We start from the raw sequence: 18,512 nt of genomic DNA, 5'->3' as shown, positions 1-18,512 counted from the left end.
TCTGATATACAGGCTCCATTTGCACAGGTGGTATTTTTAAAATTAATTATTGATTAATGACCAAATTATTCTCCTTTTTCATGTTATAGTAAATCAATTGTGAAATAGTTGAATTTTCCTCTTCTTTTTGGACATTAATGTACAGCATGTTGCTGACTAACAGATGTCATCAAATGCAATCTTACCAGGAGCCTGTGTTTTAATATTCAGAGAAAGTTCTTAATATATTTTTAAAGGCTTACTGAAATAAAACTTTCCAAGTGTTTATATTTCAAATTTTCCATATTCCCCAACTTTGAACTTCCAGCAAGTCTTTGATATCAGGTATTCTGTGAAATGATAACATCTTTTGTTTTGTTTTGTATGTAGCTGTTTGCCATTTGGATTTTCACAGTTATTTAAAGAAATGTAATCTGATGATACTGGGTAGAAAGTTATTACGTGAACATTCTCTTGAGATTCTTCTGGGTTAAGCTTCTACCAGGGCCTTATTTATTGGGTAGAAATTATCATAGTATCCATATTTTAGCATAACAGGAGATGTATTTTAATATTTCATTCAAGACAAGAAGTGATTATTTCTGCCAAAAATGTGCTTTAAGCTCACTTTCCCTCTCCACAGTGTGGAGAAGAGTACTGACCCCCACAGAGAGAGTGCACTGGTAAAGTGACTACAGCTAAATGCAGATACTGCTCAGTACAGATTGACCAGGGCTACAGGAACAGCAGCACTAATTTGCCTTTTGCAGAGCATTAGAGGGGAAAAAATGCATTCTTTCGAAATTGTTTGACAAAGACTGTTTAAAAATTTGCTCAGTCAAGTATATAAGGAAGCCAGACTTAGGGAGCCAGAACCAAGAAGCAGAGCTTCCAGTACAGATCATTACTGGTACTTCTAGTACTGTATAGTGTCAACCTGTGACACAGAGGAGAGGATCCAGGATGAAGCCAACTTATATCTTTCAGCTCATTGATTAAGGCATATCTTCCCTAGGAGGGTGAATTGGAGGTTGATGTCAGATCTCATTGAATATCCTTTAGAGTTCATTTGTATATTGGTTTGGAGAGCAAACTGAGTCCAATTCTTTTTCTTTTTCTAAGTAATTCTCAGCACATAGCAAATCAATATCATTTGCTATCTAATAAAGTTCTGAATCAAGGAGCCCTTTCAGATATTGTTTTATAAGGGTAACTAATACCTTGACCAAAGAAAACGTGTAGAAAATAGTCAAAACTCAATTGTTTGTTTGTTTTAATTTCTTCTGCTTCTTTACAATGTAATCAGTGAGGAAAGTCTTGCTGGGCTTCTGGATGAGAGTTTAGGCAATTCCAGCACTTTTCTGAATATTCTTAGATAATATAAAATCCTGTGATCAGTTTAATATGGAAAACACAGCCATGGTTTAGGAACTAGAGTTTCTAATTGACTCTGAAAATTGAATTTTTCTGCCAGTTTTTTTCTTGGTCAGTTAAAATTGCCAGTTTAACATCATGGGTTACATGTAGGTATCTGGAAATTATGAATCCTACCTACCTGTCAAAACCGTGGTCCTAAAGCAGATAAAACCAGGTAACAGGAGTCCTTACAGAATTCTGTTTTCAAGAGGCCTTTTTCTTGGTGTTGTACATATTATAATTTTCAAAGGAGCTGCTTTTCTGTGGTACTTGTCTGGACTTAGCAGTGCAGCGCTGGAACTCTGGCTATAGACGGCCTACTGCTCACGGCAATCTGTGCTCTTCTTGTCCCAGGTGGATGCACTCTTACCCTAAACTTTTTCCTTCAGTGAGCCTCCTCCTGGCTGCTGCAGCAGAAACATTGTGCCTCCCTTCCCAGGTTCCTCAGCCTGCCTCAAGGCTGGGTAATACTAATTTATGGTTGTACAGGAAACTCAGCAGGCCCTTGCTGGCTCTGGGGCAGTTGGAGGAAGACAGCAAAAACCGCCACTACCTGCCAAGCTTTCTTTCTTCCTTGTTGACAGGGAAACAAGGAGCAGTTTCCTATGAAGAGATGCACCACAGGGGAAAGCGCTCATGGAAAGTAGAAGAATCGTGTCTACATTGAGGTGTTGGGGAGTGCTCTTAAGTAGCTTGACTTATTCCTAATCTCAACATCAGGCTTAAAATATGAAAATCTATAATGAAACAGCTAAGAATTGCTCTCCACTGTCAAATTTAGCAGACTTGCTTTCTTTCCACGTGTATAAACTTATGTTGCCATTTAAAAATATGTGTTGGTAAGCTGGGACGAAGTGAGAGAGTGGCATGCATTTATATATACTACCAAATGTAAAATAGATAGCTAGTGGGAAGCAGCCGCATAGCACAGGGAGATCAGCTCGTGCTTTGTGACCACCTAGAGGGGTGGGATAGGGAGGGTGTGAGGGAGATGCAAGAGGCAAGAGATGTGGGGATGTATGTGTATATATAGCTGATTCACTTTGTTATAAAGCAGAAACTAACACACCATTGTAAAGCAATTATACTCCAATAAAGATGTTAAAAAAAAACTACATTAAAAAAAATGTGTTAACACAGCATCAACATTCTTAGGTATTCTTAGGCCTTTGGAAATCTCACCACCTCCCATCTCTCTTGGAGGTTTCCTACCAAAATTCTACAAGTGTGAGAAACAATACCCAAATCCAGACAAAGTTCTCTCTTGGGTCAGCTGACATTGCTTACTTAAGCTCAAGCTTTCCATAACTTTTGCCCAAATCTACATAGCAAGCCATTCTCAGATACATTTATCCCATGCAAGCAGGAGTGTAAAAGAGAAAAGATAATCAGAATTTATCAAATTGCAAAGCAGAGTTAACTAGGTCACTTCTAAAACCTGGTCCAATGAAAGTTCTATGTTTTGACCATTAATATTTCCAACTCCCTTCACTGTGGTAGAGCAAGGGTATTTTACTATAGATAGGAGAGGATATAAGGGTAAAAGTATGAGAAGGAAAATAATTGTCTCCCTTCACAATTATTAATGCTGTTTCCCAAAATCTGAGTGCTGAAGTCCCCTGGAGTCACAGAATATCACTCGCTAGAAATTTCACCTGCTGAGGCAGAAAGATTAATTCTTACTATCAGAGATAGTGTCATGGTGTAATGTGGAGAACCAGCTTTGGATTTAGTCAGGCCATGGCATGAAACCCTCTCAACTGCTGTACCTAAGGGGCTTAATAAAATTTCTTAATCTCTCAAGAGTCTCAGGTTCCTCTGTAGAGTGAAGCAGGGATAATATCTGGTAGAGTTGAATTGGTAATTACATGATGTGGTAATGCATGAAAATTCATGTAAAATGTGTGTCATGGGTAGTAACTCCATCCATGATAACGTTATAACTAACTTTATAATAGATGTTGGAATGCACAGCCTTCATGTTCCCAGTTGCTGTGCTACTTCCAGGAAACTCATGCCTTTCCTTCTCATACCATTTGGCAGATTTCCTATTATGAGATTTGGTTCTAGTTAGCCCTCCCTCTGCCTTCCTGCAAACTAATTCTTTCCCCTTCTTATACAGACTCATCATTTCTCTCCTTCCTTTCATGCAGGGAGAGTCTGCACGATAGCTGTGGACTGAGGACAGAACCTTAGGGAACCATAATGTTTAAGAGGTAGAGGAAAAACATCTCATGAGGGATTCACAGAAGGACCAAGAAGTAAGAAGATATCTAGAAAACAAAACAAAAGAAAACCAACAGAGCAGAGTTTTAAGGAGGCTATAATAAAGAGCAAAATATATCCTAAAGGTCTAGAACGAGGACTCAAAGAAAACTGTTCACTCAGACCTATAGATGCTTTCCTGCCCGAGCCTTCTGAGACTAGTCACACATTTATGTGCCAGCCGGCTGGGACCAGAGGAGTCCTTTTCACAGCAGAGACTGCATCTAAACAGTCCCCTGAGATGAGACTGAAATGAGCACCGTGAGGGTAATGGCTCAGCCTTTGTAGACTGAGCAATGGTATATTGGTATCCAGTAGTATTTAAGACTTGACTGTTTGTAGCATTTGTAGGATGGTGTGGGCAATGCCAGTAGAAAGCCTTCTCTCTATGGGGGAAAGCAAATCTGTGCAAAAAGTTCACCGGGGCCCAGGATTTTATAGGTCCCAGAGCTCATGGATATCCACTCAGTAAGGTACGCTGTTAAGAGGGAAGTAGGTTACTTTTCTACTTTTTAACTTGTTCAGTAAAGACTTTAAGTTCAAACCCATTTATCCTTCTCTGAAGAAGATCATGTACTCCAGTAATCCTAAACCAGTACCTCAGGTGAAGCATCTATCTTCCATACAGGTTTATAAAATTGAATTTGGGCATGCATTCTGCCTTTTAAGTTGTAGTCTCCACCAATCTCTACCCAGTTTGCATTACTCATTGATGGCCCCTATAAGCATTTAATCAATTTACAAAGCTTGAGCTAGTCAAATCTGTGGTACACCTTTGCTTCAGCAAACTTCAAATGAGGTCTTTTCTTACAGACTTCAAGGCTCCCTCAGATATTCATTTTAACCTGATTTCACCCAGATAAAATTTTGGAGGGTAAGAATTTTGCCCTTACAAATTGTGATCGACCTTAGGTGAATACATCCTCCCTCTGGGGAGCATCACATAGAGGAGTTATAGTGCTTCCTTCTCTTAGGCAAAAGCGTATCTGAATACCAAACATTTTTCAATGAAAACATGTTGGCACAAGAATCTCTTCTGTTTTAACAGGAATCTTGCCTTGCACTTTTTATGCTGTTTTCTTTCTGTTCCCCTTTCTCATAAATGCCATGGTAAAGTGCGTCTGACTATTTCTTCACATTCAGTTATGAAATGGTTTTCTTGACCTATTGCTTTTTATAGGAGGCAGCGCTTATGACCCAGTTTTGATTTACACAGAGTCATCGGAAAATGGAGCAGAACTTCAGTGTCTTTATTTGTTAAGCAGTGAACCATGCCACACACGCTGTTTGCAGCCAGGGGTAGAGGCTAGGAAAGCCTCAGTAGAGGCATCCCCGGGCCTTCCTTGTATGAAACAGGATGAGAGAGGAACTAGGCCTATTTCTCCAGGGACCAGACTTCAAGTAATGCAGCAGCTCTATGCTGGGGCGGGGTGGTGCTGACTCACACTGTTACTTAAAGACGGGAATTCCTTGTGCAGGAAGATGAAAACAGTCAAGGTGGAAACATGAGGCTCTTTTGCTTTTCCCCCAAAAGACATCAACGGCTACAATTTATACATAAATTTCAGTGTTAGCATGGTGCCTGCCACATAGAAAGTTTGTGAATAAATGGACTTATTTCTGATGTTTTCATTGAGGAGATTCAGTATATGAAGGAGGGGTGAGATGTGATATCAAAAAGGATCTCTCTTTTACCAAAAGAAAACCAATTCTAACGAAGTTACTGGGTAGTGGATCAGGAACTCTGGAAACATGACATGAGACTCAGAAAACACATATGTTTCTGCAGATATCTTCCTTTCCCAACCAGACTGGCTTTAGTAAATCCCTACAGAGATATATTTAAATTTGCTGTCAGCTTCCTTCCCATTAGACCCATGATTTTTGTTAATAAAAACATGAAAATATATAGTTTGCCAAATTATATATAGAAATGTTCATATTCTTTATTTGTTTAATGTTAGTTACTTGAGTTTTCAAATAATTTTGTCAACCTGTTACATATAAGACAAATTACTTCCCCTGGCTATTAACATTTTCCCCTGTAATACAGAGATGCATGTTAGTCAGCCATCTTACCTGATTAGTTTGTAATTTTAACATCTTTGCATGTACATTTGATATTTCAGTAATCATGATCCAATATGGGTGAGCTGTATAAGACACCAACTTGGATCCTGAATTGCTTTTTTCATGCTGTTAAGTCAATCTTGCTGCTAGTAACTGGTCTCTTTCTAATACCTTACTTTTCTCTTTTTCCTGTTTCTTTCCTTCTCTTCCTGTTCCTCCTCTTCTTCTTCCTTCTTCTTCCTCTCTCACCTACTTTCTGCTTCTCCTCCTTCTCTCCTCCTTCTTCCACTTCCTCCTCCTCCTTCTCTCCTGCTTCTGCTTTTCCCCCCGAAATTGTTGATGCTTTGTTTAAATTGTCTAGATCCGTGGGAACCTCATACACCTTAGAAATTGTGCGTTCATTGATAAGGAAATGCATATGACAAATCTACTGTGCTCTTAGGTAAGTGCTTCTGTGATCCATCTATCTTCCTCGTGTAGATACCACTGGGGAAATAACACTCCTGCAGACAAAAAACACCTCTGTAGCATTATAGATGAGAAAGAGAGAGAAGACAATTTGTTATAGAGGAAGCATTAGCTGAGTTACATGCATGTAAGATAGCATAAAAGTGACTACCAAGTCTGCACAAAACTTCTCTTTTCTCCTTGAGAGATAAATGGATGCCTCTTGTGAGTGTTTTCTGTAAAACTTCTGAGAGAGTTGGTTTTGGAGGTACATGTTTATAGTTTCAAAGGTCCAAAGGCCTGTGACCTCACACTATGAAATCAAGAGATAGGGCCTCTTATTGAATCCATTGTATTTTCAAGGAGCACTGTAAGGCAGCTGCTTTTCTCCTCCAAGAAAATGTTATCATTTTAACCTTCTATTGCCCAAGTTAGGCTTGCAAGGTGCTTTTTTAAGTGACTTCCATTAGTCACCAAGGTGAACCTTGGTAAACGTGGGATGATTTAGAGAATGCCCACATACTGCATGCTGCGAGTTTCAACTAATTAGCTGTGATGGTGTGTGTCTGCATGATGATGTGGCTTTCAGAGATTTAGATTGAGATTTATTCTGATAACATTTTAAGAATAAAGATTGCTACAATGTTAGGTTGTGGTGTGTATAGATTCATCTAGTTGTTTACCTACTGAAGTTTTCTTGGCAGAAGTTTACCTCTTGCCTTTCTTGTAGTACCATTTTTATACATATCATTGACTACACCAGTGATTACCTTTCTGTTAAGTCTCAGGAAGCTCAGGGCCTTGTCAGTGTGCCAGGATTTATCTTGGAATATTTAGGCCAAATGATCTAATCAAAATTCTTCAAAAGAAGAAGGGTATAGGAATGGTCTTATGTGATTACTTTACAGGTTGAGTCTTTCTTTGGCTTACAAATACTAATCAGAAAATCAAAAAAAGTTACTAGCATTCATCATTCATTCATTTTGTAAGATGTTGTAATGATGGGGAACAAAAGTGAAATATAATTAATTCCTATTTCAAAAAAGCTTATAATTTAATAGTGAATATGTTCCATGTAGAAATAAGTATAATATAAGAAAGTTTGTCAAAGGTCACTGACTCAGTAGTGCTACATGAGTGGTCAGATGGTGAAAAGATGACATTTGCCTGGACATTGAGAAAGCCTTTGTGGAGAAGGACGCATATGGACACTGGTCTCTGTAGGTGATGACAGCTGGTATGGAAGGACTCACAAGGACGCAGTCAGGGAATGGCACAAAGTCATTTTGGCTGGAGCACATTCAGGGTACCCTGGAAGATGAGACTGAAGATGTATTTTAGAGCTGTGTTATGAAGAGTCATAGGCTAGACTAAGATGAAATATCATTTATCGGTGTCATTTCTAAAGAAAGGCAGTGAGAAGGGCATGGCCTTTAGAGTTATAAAGTCCTATGTTCGAATTTTCTTTCTTTCATTTTCTATCTATGGAGTCTTGAGCAATTACTGTTTTACAGCTTCTTCATCTTTAAAATTGGGGTAAAAATGCTTACCTCGCATCTTACTTTAAAGTTTACAAATTATAGCAATTTAGAAAACACTGCTTAAAATATGTTATGATATTTAGATGTTATCTATTTGAGGCTTCCTCCATGTACAGATTCATCCCTGTCTTTTATCTGAGAGGGCAGAGCTTATGTGATTTACTGATTTGAGAGTGAATCATATCAGAGATTAGCACTTAGCAGAGATCACTTAACGGTGTCTGTTAGGAAACGAAATTAGTTTTGGGTTGTTTCCCAATTCCAGCTAACATCTTACATTTTGGTCCAGGATATTTCATTCTGTTGCTTAATACTGCCCTTACAATGCCTCAACTAATTTTACTTCTCACTGTTAATCCCAATGTGGTATTACTTTTACTTTTTGTTTTTCCTACAAGTAGCTGTTTGAATGAGTTGACTTTGGAGCTTGTCCAATTCCTTTATTTACCTCTTAATCCTTTCATGTCACTCTGGAAGTACTGCTTCAAGATGAGTCCCTGCAGAGATGGCGTTTCAAGCAGCCTATAAGGATCAGCTTTTGGGTTTTTTTTTTTTTTTTTTCCAGCACGCAAACCCAATTGGGGGAATTATCACCTCATGCATAAGGATGATAGTTCTGGAAATGTCAGTCAGAAAAGCATGTGGAATAGTCCAGCTCCCTTTTACAAATAGTTTGGTGGGGAGCAAAACATCAACTCCATCAACTAGTCAGTGGGCAGACAGACCTTTGGAAATGTCTGCAGAACCCTCTGCTACCTGCTAATCTTCTCTCTGTAATTTCACTGACATAAGCAATAAACCTTGTAATTATATTGCACTAATCAGGAATACTGAGAATAATGGAATATCAATCACAGCACTCATATGGAAAACCAGTGAGATCCAGAGCCTAGTTTTGGCATCACTTGTAGTTTTACTTATAACCTAACTAAAAGGAGCCAGTGGATGCAAGCTGGCTGAATCACATGTAGCTCAACTATTTCTCTGACTGTCTCAAATATGCTTTTCAAAATGCGTCATTCATTAAGTTAAATTTCTTGTGCCATTGTTTGAGCCTGTGCAGTTTCCTTCATTTAGAGTTTATAACAGCAATAACATCTTCGGCACGGGGCATTTCCTGAGGATTAATGGCCAGCTGGGGTTAATGGCTGAAGGTAGAGCCAAAGACCATCAATTCCTTCCCTCCAGTCATTAATTCTTAGGAGATGACCTGTCCTTTCATCATTATCACTTGAGTCTGACCTTTATATGAAGTGATGTGGCACCATAGGAATTAATCCTGTCATGGGGGCTGCAAAAGATGCTCCTGCCAAGCTGGGAGATGTTTTCAACTAAATTTGCTTTTAGGACGACTGCCATTTACCTACCAAATCACAAGTCATGCTCTATTTCTGTGTTTCTCCAATAAGTAGTTTTTCTAGAATCAGTCATTTCCTTTTTCCTAGCTTCTAATGAGTGGTCAGAACTGAGATTTCCCTATTGATTGTTTCTTTTTAAAATGTACATCTCTGCCAGGCAGCTCTTTTTTTGGAGAAGTGTCTCATGACATTACGTCTCCATCATTGTGTAGGAACTATTACATGTTCTCCTCAGAACTCTTAATTCAAATGTGCACAAAGAGCCTTCCTGCGGGGTCTGTGTGTGTGTTTGTCTGGGCTGAAGAGGCAGAGGGAGTGATCTGTGAGGAATTAAGGGATATGAAACATGAACCATGCATCCACCAAAAGCTCAGGAAAGATTTTCTTTTTTGCAGGGACAAGGAGGCTTCTTTTTAATCAGCTCTTCATTATTGTCTCCCTAATTATCATGTTCACTGAAGATTTTCACTCTTGTATTTTCCCTTGAAAGAATAATAATGGTTAAATTATTTAATAATGTTGCTTTGTCTTTTATCTGCTCTCTCACCCAAGAATCTCCAGGTGCTTTGCAAAGATTAATTACAATTCACAAGGATCGCAAAAGGGATCTTAATTTAAAGCATTTTGAGAGTTGGGAGGCCTCAATAAATTAAGGAAATAGAAGCAGAAACCTGAAGTTGGGGTTCATTTGTTTGACTGTAGGAGAAAGAGATTTCCTTCTTAATAATCCTGTGACATATTTTGCCCCAGAATTAGGATAAAGGCTGTAAGGCTAGCTTCATGAAAGTGAATTAACTTCTCTTAAGCACTATGAATTAACTTTTCCTATGCACTCTACCGGTGCTACTTATTACTGGGGGAACAGTGCTGCCTATTTAGAGCAGTGCATTAATCAGGATTCTCTGGGTCAAAAGTGACCCAACTAACAGTGGCCTAAAAAGAAAAAAAAAATAGCTGAAAAATCGAGCCATTGTCTGCCCTCAGTTAGACTCAATGGCTTAAATATGTCCATGAACATTCTACCTCTTGGCTCTGCTTTGCTGGGTGGACTTCAGTTTTAGGCTGGCTTTCCCCAGCAGCCTCAGACTTACATCCTACAAGTTGAACAACCCTGGTTAGAAGAGTTTTTCTTTCCCAAGAATTCCAGCCCCAAAATTAAAAAGTCAGCCTGACTTCAATCATGTGATCACTCTGAACCAATTTGTGTGTCTGTGTCAATATATGTTGATTAGCCGGGCTCGTTCATGGGACTGTCCTTGAAGCTGAGGATAGAATCAACCATATTTAAACTGGATGGACTGATCTGGTGGGTAAGGATGGTTCCCAAAAGGAAAATCAAGAAGTGATTTCAAGAAGGAGGAGGAATGGGTGTTGCAGAGGCAGAAATAACAGGTGTCCACAGAAGGTAGCGTGCTTTCTGCATTCATATTTGCTTCCAGCACAGGTAATTGAAGCCCTCAGAGATAAAACTCAAAATCTCTGACTTCATTACTATAATTTTTCATTTAACATACCACTTTCCAAAGCATGCACTCTGAAAACTAGTCTCAAGCTATTTCTTGAAAAAAAGTACATAATGATTACATAAATTTAAGAAACACAGAAAATTATAACCATCCTTGGATGTATATTAGTATTAAATAAAGTCAGCGTGCCCTTATCATACATACAGATTTTACTGTATTTACACAGTCAACAAACTCCTTGTTCATTCACATGTGTATATATATTGTATATGTGTTTGTGTGTGTGTTTGCTTCCAAAATTTGTATTGTCAGAGATCAGAAATGTGATATAAGGTGTGGCGGTCTCTTGAGGCAGCGTGCTGCTAGAAGAGAGAAGACAGGGCCATTAAACGAAGGTGGACTGAGGCTTTTGGGGAACTGCAGAAACTAACATTGGAGGTTCATTTGGCTATGCCAGGAAATGTCCACAGAAAGTTACACTTCCTAAAATTATTATCACTGGATTTCCCGTTAGGAGAGCACAGAGTGGCAAAGAAACTGCTGATCAGTCTATGGTTGTCTGTCAGGAAAGAATGTGCCCAGTACTGTGAGCTGTGAAAAAAAATCTGTCTGACAAGACCTCAGGTATTTTTCAAGGTCCTAATTCCAGGGAATTGTATTAGCATGAAGAGTAGCAGGACCCTCTGCTACGGGTAAGAAGTCCAGGGCTTCAGATCGGGGACTAGACCTGGAGGACAGAGTTAGGGGACAGAAGTTGTGAATAGAGACTGAGGAAGAAGCCAAGAATAAAACTACTGGTGGTGTATGTTCAGGGTGTATATATGAGGAGATACTCATGAGAATGTGTGCCTCTCTGGGAATCTAACCTGGTACAAGGGTGGAACTGAGAACATGTTGAAAATATTACCATAACATAGTAGATAAACTTTGGAACAAGAAACACTGAGTGTGAATCTCAAATTGCAGAAATTACAAACTGGGCAAGTTGTTTAATTATGTGAAAACTTGGTATCATCTGTAGTGAAAATAATATTATTTTTTGGAGGGTAGTTGTAAATATAGTAGGTACAACATTTCACCATTACAATATATGGTATGCAAAAAACATCTTATTCTTTATTTCTTTGTGACTGAAATAACTGAAAAGCATGTATTACTACTCATAAGTGAGCAAGATAATCAATGTTATCAATTCACAATAACTCAGCCACTTGTTTAAAACAATCTATTTTGAGTAAACATTCAGGGCAACAAAAGACCTCCCCCCCTTGTCTCTTTTTACCATCTCCACAAGTGATTCTATATTTGAGAGAAACATACACTGTGAAGGCATGCTGTTGATGGGAAGAGAAAAGTCTGGTTGGTAGCCTTTCTGGTTTCTGGCCTTGCTGGCATCTCTTGAGGTGTAACTTGTCCCACCAGGTGTCAGGTGTTGCCTTCTGGGCCTACGTGATTGCCTCTAATGTCTTTGGACATTCCATAGCCTCTGGTTTTGGAGTCTACTCACCCCTTATGCTAACTCTGAGTGTCTTTCTGGTACACCAACGCTCTTTTCCATTTCTATGTCCCTCTAAGAGATTTAGGAGTCCTCAGTTTCTCTCCTAGTTTCTTTTATATGAGGTTCCCATCAGGCCCTTCTCCTTTCCTTCCCTTCCCTCTTTCTTTCTTTCTTCCTTCCTTCCTTCCTTAATTCCACCTTTATTGGGATTATAATTGACATATAACATTTCATAAGTTTAAGGTGTACAGGATATCCTTCTTTTTAAAGGCTGAATAATATTCTATTTCATGTTTATACCACATTTTCTTTATCCATTCATCCTTTGATGGAGACTTAGGTTCCTTCCATGTCTTGATTATTTTGAATAATGCTTTGATGAGCATGGAGATGCAGATATCTTTTTGAGATCCTTATTTCAATTCCCCTGGATAAATATCCAGATATGGTATTGTTGGATTCCATGGTATTCTGTTTTTAATATTTTGAGGAACAGTTTTCCATAGTAGCTACACCAGTTTACATTCCCACCTACAATGTCCAGTGGTTCCCTTTCTCTACATCCTCACCAACACTTGTTGTCTTTTGTTTCTTTGATAATAGCTATCTTCTTAGACACCTTTCTCAGCCACCGCTACTCTCAAGGCTATGCCACATATAGCGTTTCTCTATAAGGCTTAGATCCTCTCTCAGTGTATACTCTGGAAAGTAAGATAATTACTTAAAATTAAAAAAAAATTTAGTTGTGGTAAAATACGTATAACATAGAAAGCGTCTTTACTTTTAAGTGTACAGTTCAGTATTGTTAAAAATACATTCATATTGTTGTACAACCATCCATCTACAGAATTCTTTTCATCTTGCAAAATTAAATCTCTATACCTACAAAACAACTCCCCATTTCTCCTTTCTCAAGCCCCTGGAAATCACCATTTTACTTTCTGTCTTTATGAATTTGACGACACTCAGTGCCTCATATAAGTTAAATAATACAGTATTTGTCTTTTTGTGACCGGCTTATTTTACTTAGCATGATGTCCTCAAATTTCATTCATGTTGTAGCATGTGTCAGAATTTTCTTCCTTTTTAAGGCCAAATAATAGTTCATTGTACGTTTGTACCACATTTTGTTTATCAGGTGATTATCTTTTATACTCTGTGATTTTTCAAAATATCTGATGATCTATTGCAGTTTCTATCATTATACCACTTTTTCCACCTGAAATTAATTCTGAGTGGTGGTGAAGAGATCAAGTAAGTGGATCTCCCACCTCATTTCAATCTCACCTCATCTAAATCCTAGGCATATGACCCTCATGAAATAAGGCTTTTATATAATTTCATATTTTATTTCCCTTCTAACCACTCTATGGTTAATGAATAAATTCTCGTCTGTGAATTCTGTTGGATTTGGCTCTTGACCTTAAAGCCAAATGATTAGAATTTAAAAAAAAAAAAAGGAGGGAAGGGAGGAAGGAGGGGAGGAGGGAGGAGGAGACAGAGAGGGAGAGAGAGAGAGAGAAAGAGAGACTGACATTTTTTCCCAAGTACCTAGCTCCTACAATTGAAAACTGTGGGTTTCAATATTATTGTTTCTGTTAAATATTTATAAAAGCCTGTAGAAGTGCTTGGAAGCAATGAATTTGACTCATTTTTCTCTCTGTATCAAATGCTAAGTCAAGAGCAGTATGTATAGATAGATATTGCTGCTATTTGAATGGTAGGGGTAAAAGGGATTAAACAAACAAAAACAAAGAACCAACAACATATATCAATACAAAGTATTGCCCTGCTATATGATAATTGAAGCTAATGCATGTAAAGCATCAGACACAAAATAAGTATTCAAGAAATGGTGGCTGTAATTATAATATATTCATCCTTTTGGTGAGACTTTGAATGAATTTTGGCAATGGATTTTGACTTAGTTCAGGGTTATACCTTCAAGTGCAGGCTGGATGACTTGGAATTTTGAGCTAGTGGCTTAAGGATGTTTATGTCCTTTGAATAACAGAGAGTGATAATGGAAAGGCTGATGCTTTATTTTGAAAATTGAGAGAGTGGATATTCTATTCTTACAAAAAGAAAGGACTACCCAATCCTACTCTATCTGAAAATTGTAATTTATACTTACATGTAACATCATATTTTGAAATTGTTTTATGCAAATTATCTATCTGTGATTAGTTATATTTAGTTGTATACCAATAATTTAAATTCCTCTTATGTAGAGAGAATACGGTTTTGCTCATCCTTTCCTCATTTAAATGGGACCCCAGGCTTTACTTAAGAGGCAGTGGTATACAGGTTGAAGGTATGGGCCCTGGGATCAGAGAACTGTGGTTTCAAAACCAGGCCTTGCTGCTTACTAGCTGTATGACCTAGAGAGCATTATTTAACCTCTTGCTCAATTTTCTTACCTGGCAATAGGAATAAAATAGGATCTACCTTATGAAGTCAATGTAAAAATTAAATGAAATAATAATACAACATTTACTGCAGTATATGACAAATGGTAGGGGTCAAAGTTAGTTATTATTAACAACTCCTACCCTTATTTGTGTAATCAGTTTCACTTTGCAGTACTTAAAAAAATAGTATCTTTCTTGGCTGTTTGCTGTTATTTTCTGAGTATTGTGGGAGTTCTTATTTCCTGCCTAGAGCATCATCCTCAGTTTCTCCTGTATAATTGTCCTTAGCTCAGTGGCTGAAGTTTCCTGCCCTTTTTATGAGATACCATTTTTAGTGTCAAGTTCAAGGGCCTGTAAGGGGTGAGGCCAAGGTGATGCTGATAGCACTGTACTGCTTGAATTGATTTGCTTTGAAAACCATCCCTAATGCTGGATGGCTCCCCTGCCTGGTACAGTTGTCTTGGTTGTGACCACTATGGGGTATGACCTCTAGAGAGTACTGGCTCTCTGAAACTAGAGGAGCATTCTGTGCTTGTCCTTTGTAGTATGGCTTCTTGTTACTTGGTTAGTTTGACTGGAACCTGCATTTTAGGATCTGGCTTTTTTCTTTTAAAGGAATCTCTCCCTTCCACCTAACATTTAAAGATAATCAGACAAAACAAATAGACCAACAAAACAGTTAATATGTAGCATTTCTAACAGATTTTTTCCAGAAAAATAAAGGCTATTAAGGATCATAAACAGGGCTTCCCTGGTGGCGCAGTGGTTGAGAATCTGCCTGCGAACGCAGGGGACGCGGGTTCGAGCCCTTGTCTGGGAAGATCCCACATGCCGCGGAGCAATTTGGCCCGTGAGCCACAACTGCTGAGCCTACGCGTCTGGAGCCTGTGCTCCGCAACGGGAGAGGCCGCGATAGTGAGAGGCCCACGCACCGCGATGAAGAGTGGCCCCCGCCCGCAGCAACTAGAGAAAGCCCTCACACAGAAACGAAGACCCAACACAGCCAAAATAAAAATAAATAAAAATTTAAAAAAAAAAAGGATCATAAACAATTTATTAATTCTTTTTTTAATTTTGGGGGAACTTTAAATTATTTAGGTCTTGTGGCAGTTTGTCAAATGAAGAGAAAAATAACCCACCAGGATATAGCTTTTAATTAGGTATACAGTATAGTCAATGGAATTTGTTATTGTTCAACAGCACCATTTATGTAGCATTGTGGCAGTTGCTGAGAACTGTTCTAGAAGAAAATAGAATTTGAGTTTCTGAAAGCTTACAGTGATGGAAGAAAACCCTATAGTTGGAGAGATAGAACATTATGCATGGGCAGCAAGCCAGTATGTGGAGATTTAGCTTTGCATTACCTCTATTTATTATACAGAGTAAGCAGGATTCTACTTGTCTTTGCTCCCTCTTCAGGCTGTGAGAATACTAATGGATCAGCAAAACTTGGCTCTTTATTTTAGTATTAAAAAAAATTTTTTTTTTGCTGTATCTACAATTTTTATTTTGGGAGCCAAATCCATTTTGCTTAGGTAGAAAGCTGCTATTCTTAAGTGTACCAAAAGATGAACCAACTGGACTGTTAACTGAGTAGAATTCAACTTGGAATAACACATTTTGAAGGGAAGTACTTGAAAAGAGAAATATGAAAAGATCTGGAAAATTCTGAACAAGATCCGATGAAGGAAGAAGAAGACAGATTAAAAATTGGCCGTAGGGCATAGGGGTAAGGTTGATAGCAAGACGCTTCTAATCCTAATATCGTCTCTACATGCAGAGGCAGTATTATTAAAGGAAATCACAGTGATAACCAGAGTGGTATTTTATAACACTTGCTCCACAGAATGTTTCTGCTGTTTTATAAAAGGAAAATCATGCTTATCAGTTTGAGTTTAACTTTTTAGTATGTGTTGTTCTATAGTTCTGTATATAATGATTTTCCAATGTAATGGTTCAAAAGCAGTTGCTCAATTTGATGCATGTGAAACATAGCCTGATATTAATCCTGAAAAGCAGTTCAATCTAGGAGAATCCTTCTCTATGTGGAAAGCTAGTTTATTTCAAAAAGACCTCTAGGTGAGGATTAGGTTTCCAAAGGTATGGAGAGAAACAGAGTTATCTCAGTTTAATTGGAACCTGGCATTTACCTCCAGCCCCATTTACCTAATCATACCTTGTTTAAGGGAGAATAATAACAATGAAGAAAGAGTAAATAGTATAAGATTAAGATTTAAGACTTGAGTTCGTAATCTGTCTCAATGCTTAACAGTTGGGTGATTTTGTAAAAGCTACTTGATATCTGTTAGTTTGATTGCAAAATGTTTCTTATTCTTTACTCTCCACTCTATCCATGTGACTTTGCATCTCCTCCCGGTAAGAGGTGGTGTCTATTTCCTCAGTCCTTGACTCTGGATTTGGCCTTTTAATTGCTTTGGCCAACATAATGAAGGGGCCAATAGAATGAGTAGCTGTATGGCTCTTTGGAGCTCAGACCTCTCACTACCTGTAAAGAGATTATGTGAAGGAGAGGGGTCCCCAGATAATGACTGGCCACCTTCCAGAACCAAGGCCTCCCAGCTCACCTACAATGACAACAGATGCTTGAGAAAGCCCAGCAGAGATCAGAGACTATCTCAGCTGAACCCAGCCTCCAAAATCGACTGACTTATAGACTCATGAAATATAAATGATTATTGTTTTAAGCTAAATTGACTTAGTCTGAGATTCACTTATCCTATCCGTGAAATGGAGATGATTACGTCTGCTTCAGATAGTTATTATGAAGACTGTATGATATGAAAGATGTTTTAAGCCTATCACCATGGCTGACACATAGCATGTGTCTAATTAATGTCAATTTCCTTTTCACCCCGTTTATCAGCTCCACCTCCCTTTTTACCCCTTCCTTCCCTACAACTTTTTCCCTTGGGTCAAAAAAGCAAACAGTCAACACTTTGAATAATTTGATTGTCACATAGATGGCTAAGACACTACAAACATGTAATTGAAGTGATGAATGCTCAGCTCCCATTAAAATAACAGGCATGGTGAATGCACCAGAACACATCTTGATTATCGGTTTGACCCACGTGCTTTCTCACTGGCTGCAGATCAAATACTGAGTGGAGCTGTGTGAGACTGACTGACAGGCTCTACGTGACTTAGAGACGGATGATGCTGGAGGGGCTGGTTTCATCAAATGCCACTCATTCATATTTGGTATTTGTAGATCAGTTAATTACTGAAATTTGTTTTACAGCACAGCCTTTATTAACTTGCAAGTATACATTTGAGCTAACTTGGATATATTTTGAAAGTGAATGAACATTGTTTGATTTAATCAATAAATATGTATTGAGAACCTAATATGTATCATGGCTAGAGATACAGTATAGACATATAACTTGTCCTTGTGGAACTTGACTATGTCCTGTTCCTAAATCTCTTTCCAAATGCAGCTCTCCTCATCCCTAGGGACTCTGCGGTCAATCTTTTCTTTGGAAGGAAAGACTGAAGTTCATTGATTCAACATTGACTCAGTCTGGTTGCTAGACCTGTTATAACTGTATAACCAAAGTTGAATATAACAAGTATAATCTTCTTAAGACTAAATTACAATGAGATGAATAATGCCTCCAGGGGCTGAATAATACGTATTGTTCAATGACTTCATTATACTGATGTCCTTTATTAAAAAAATTCATCTGCCTGCACTGCTGATTGCCTGTTGTTTGGAATTTTGTCAGATGACCTGAATCTTTTATTTTCATTCTATTTTTTGTAGTCATCCATTTTCTCATTCATCAACTTATCAAACACATGTCTTTGATATGCCAGACATATGGTCTTTGCTCTACAGGAAATTCTGGTCCAGTGAATTGAGGCAGACACATAAACAAGTGACTAGAACAACAGAAAGAAACCTTCAGCTGGAAGTTTTAAAGGGGACCAAGGAGCAGGGACAAGGAGTCAAGGTGACTTTAACCTGGGACAGCTTGTGTTGATCTCAGACAGACTCTCCCCCATTGGAGGAAATTTATCATCCCCACAGAAAGCTA

The sequence above is a fragment of the Phocoena phocoena genome, chromosome 5 (assembly GCF_963924675.1).
Source record: "Phocoena phocoena chromosome 5, mPhoPho1.1, whole genome shotgun sequence".
Lineage (NCBI taxonomy): Eukaryota > Metazoa > Chordata > Mammalia > Artiodactyla > Phocoenidae > Phocoena > Phocoena phocoena.
Note: the sequence above shows the minus strand (reverse complement) of the source record.